This window comes from Gossypium hirsutum, chromosome A04 (genome assembly GCF_007990345.1).
Source record: "Gossypium hirsutum isolate 1008001.06 chromosome A04, Gossypium_hirsutum_v2.1, whole genome shotgun sequence".
In the NCBI taxonomy this organism is placed as follows: domain Eukaryota; kingdom Viridiplantae; phylum Streptophyta; class Magnoliopsida; order Malvales; family Malvaceae; genus Gossypium; species Gossypium hirsutum.
The window spans coordinates 36,645,336-36,649,132 of NC_053427.1; the positions used below are offsets into that span (position 1 = coordinate 36,645,336).

A 3,797-nucleotide genomic window follows, 5' to 3' on the forward strand; every position below is an offset into this window, starting at 1 on the left:
GTTTGAAATATCTGATAACTCAGAAAGATTTGAACATGTGACATAGAATATGGCTAGAATTGTTAAAAGACTACGAGCTAGTTATTGATTACCATTCGGGAAAAGCAAATGTTATTTTTGATTGATAAACCATAAATTATACATATATTTACCCATGTTTAATGCATTTTATGGATGATTTCTCATTAGAATTGGTGAATTCGATGCTCCTAATGCTTTAATTTCATGTTTCATACTTAGGAGAGCATAGGAGAGCGAAAGGAATGAGAAACGGGCCAAAAACAAAGAAAATGGGCCAAAGTACGAAATCAACACGGTCTGGACCTCCTCACATGGACAGACCACATGGTCGTATCAATTTGGCAGGCTCGAGCACGGCCTGAAGTAATCGAACACGGGCGTGTGCCACGGGTGTGTCCCTACCGAGCCCAAGTTGGGTCCAATTTGGAAAAGGCTAATTTTGAGGGCTTTTAGGCATTCCAAAGCCTATAAATACACCCTAGAGGAGGAAGAAAAGGGAGGAGGAGAAGGAGGAGTAAGGAATTACTCCAAGGAAGCCGATTGATCCATCTTAGAAGCCAGATTCATCATCAAGACTGAAGATCTCTCCTCAATTTCCCTTCAGGAGTTTTGGGTTTTCTTTATGTTTTGTATTCTTTATTCTTCTGAGATGTTTTCTTATTTAGTTATGAACTAAAACCCCTAAATACCTAAGGGGAATGAAACCTAAGATGAATCTTGTTATTATTTTCTGAATCATATGATAAATATTTAACTTGTTCTTAATTATGTGTTCTTAATTCTTGTTTTGATATCCTAGGATACTGATTCAAGACATGCTCTTATTCAGAGGAGGAATAGACCCTGTCTAAGAGTACATTTGTCATAATTAAGCGGAGTTGATTGCGCGCCTAGACATAGGGTGACAAGATTTTGCCGGATTAGGGTGAAACCTAATAAGGGGATCCATAGATCGGATTAGACATTATTAGTCTTGAATAGGGATAATAACATAACTTAGGGATCTCTACGGAACAAGTTGAATGAATAAATCGTCCGATTCGGAGCCAGAATAACAAGTAAAGTCTAGGTGGATTTTTCCTTAGGGATTGTCTTAAGCCAATCGATTTTTCCCAAAAGAAATTCCCCAATTCTTTTCTCTATGAGTTCTTAGTTTAGATAATTAGTTAATTAAAACAAAACCCCATTATTCTTAGGCTAGATAATAAAAAGACAGTCATTACTAGTACTTTTAGTTCCTTTGGGTTCGACAATCCGGTCTTGCAAAAAATATACTAATGTTCGATAGGTACACTTGCCTACATCACGATAATAGTTAGTTTCAAGAACGATTAATTATAAATATTTAAAACCTGTCATGAAATAACGCGATCATGTTTTTGCCGCCGCTGCTGGGGAACTAAGATATTAGGAACGCTTAATTTTTATTACTTTAGCCATTTATTTTTCTTGCAATTTAATTTAATTTTATTATTATTTATTAACTTACTTTTTCCTTCTCTTGGCAGGTTTTCATAGTTTATGACTAGAAGAAACCCGTCGGGACCATTACTTTTTGATGAAGAAATTGATCGCACAATACGTAGAAACCAAAGAGAAATAAGGCTAAGCTTAAGATACATGGAGAACGAGTAAGAAGACGATACTCCACCCCCAACTGAAGAGATGGCTGAAAACCAAGGCAATCAGCTACCTCCTGCAATTATGGTTAATCAAAATCCTGCTCCACGCACTATGTATGATTATGCTAAACCCTCTTTAACAGGAACTAAAATGAGCATAGTTAGACCTACTGTAGCTACAAATACTTTTCAATTAAAACCTAACACTATTCAAATGATACAGCAATTTGTTCAGTTTGATGGTTTGCAGGATGAGGATCCCAACGCTCATTTAGCCAACTTTTTAGAACTAAGCAATACATTTAAAATCAATGGCGTTTCTGATGACTCCATTCGTCTTCGGTTGTTTCCCTTTTCATTGAGGAACAAAGCAAAACAGTGGTTGAACTCGTTACCACGAGGGCCAATTACTACTTGGGAACAAATGACCGAAAAATTTTTACTAAAATATTTTCTGCCAGCTAAAATGGCTAAATTACGTAATGATATATCTTCTTTTGTGCAGATGGATTTAGAAGCACTCTACGATGCATGGGAGAGATACAAGGACCTTCTGAGAAGGTGCCCTCACCATGGGTTACCGCTTTGGCTCCAAGTACAAACATTTCACAATGGTCTGAATCCTTTGACTTGGCAAAGGGTTGACGCAGCGGCAGGCGGAACCATCAATAATAAAACACCAGAAGATGCCTATGAGTTTATAGAGGAGATGTCACTCAATAACTATCAGTGGCAAGTCATGAGGACAAAGCCAATGAAAACAGTCGGCGTTTATAACGTCGATTCGGTCACCATGCTCTCTAATCAGGTAGAACTCTTAAATAAAAAGATTGACGGTTTTCTTAATTCTTCACAGGTTCACCCAGTAATGCAGTGCGAAGCAAGTAGCGGTGGAACAAACCATTCAGAATACCAACCTTATGGCCACAACATGGATAACGAGCAATTAAACTACATGGGTAATAATCCTTGACCTCAAAACAATCCATATAGTAAGACTTATAATGCAGGTTGGAGGAACCACCCCAATTTCTCGTGGGGCAGTCAAGGAAATCAAAGACCACGACATCCTCCCGGCTACTAACAACCACCCTACCAATAGGAAAAGAAGCCAAATCTTGAAGAGATGCTCTTAAAGTTCATACCAGTGTCAGAAACCCATTTTCAGAACATCGAGACAACACTTAAGAATCACAAGCGTTGATCCAAGGGCTCGAGACTCGGATAGGCCAGCTTTCCAAACTAATCTCCGAACGACCACAAGGTAGTTTGCCAAGTAATACCGAACCTAACCCAAGGAAATAGCTCAATGCAATTAATATTCAAGATGACGAAGGAGTCGTTGAGCCTGAACCAGAACCGAGGCACGAAACTGTGGTAAGCAAAGGTTAAGGTGAGGTAAATTATAATAAAAACAAACCAGTGACTGTCGAATATAAACCTCGTGTGCCATACCCCAACGTTACAAGGAAAGACCGCTCAGATGAACAATTTGGTAAGTTCCTTAAACTCTTAAAAAAATTACACATTAACTTACTGTTTATTGAAGCTCTATCACAGATGCCAAACGCAATGAAAATTTTAAAGGAGCTTTTAGTAAATAAGGGAAAGTTGGATGAGGCGTCGCATGTGGAGCTCAACGGAGTTTGCTCAGCCATTCTCCAAAATAAACTACCCAACAAACTAAAAGATCCAGGGAATTTTACGATTCCTTGCTTAATTGGTAGTTTAGACGTTAATTATGCATTGGCTGATCTAGGGGCCAGTATCAATGTCATGCCTAACAAAATGTTTAAGCAACTAGGTCTCGAGAAACCCAAACAGACTAGGATGAGCATTCAATTAGCAGATAAAACTATAACACTCCCTAGAGGTATTATTGAAGATGTGCTAGTTAAAATCGATAAATTTATATTTTCTGTTGACTTTATTGTTCTAGACATAGAAGAGGATAGCAATACTCCCTTAAATCTAGGAAGGCCCTTTTTAGCAACTGCTAAAACCATCATTGATGTTGGCATAGGTGAACTCACACTCCGGGTGGGAGACGAAACAATCACCCTTCAAGCTCGAAATTCTGGCAACACATTAGGGATTGAAGGTAATTATTTAAACCATCCTACTAAAACTAACAATATGGTGCAACCTACTTTG

At 38.2% G+C, this 3,797-nt stretch overlaps 1 non-coding gene across 1 annotated transcript; it reads right to left on the bottom strand.

The window, feature by feature from the left end:
• Positions 1-2,115: 2,115 nt before the first annotated feature.
• Positions 2,116-2,222, bottom strand: LOC121228590 (small nucleolar RNA R71). Its single transcript, XR_005926166.1, has one exon. It is a non-coding gene; the product is annotated as a small nucleolar RNA R71 (small nucleolar RNA).
• Positions 2,223-3,797: the final 1,575 nt, after the last annotated feature.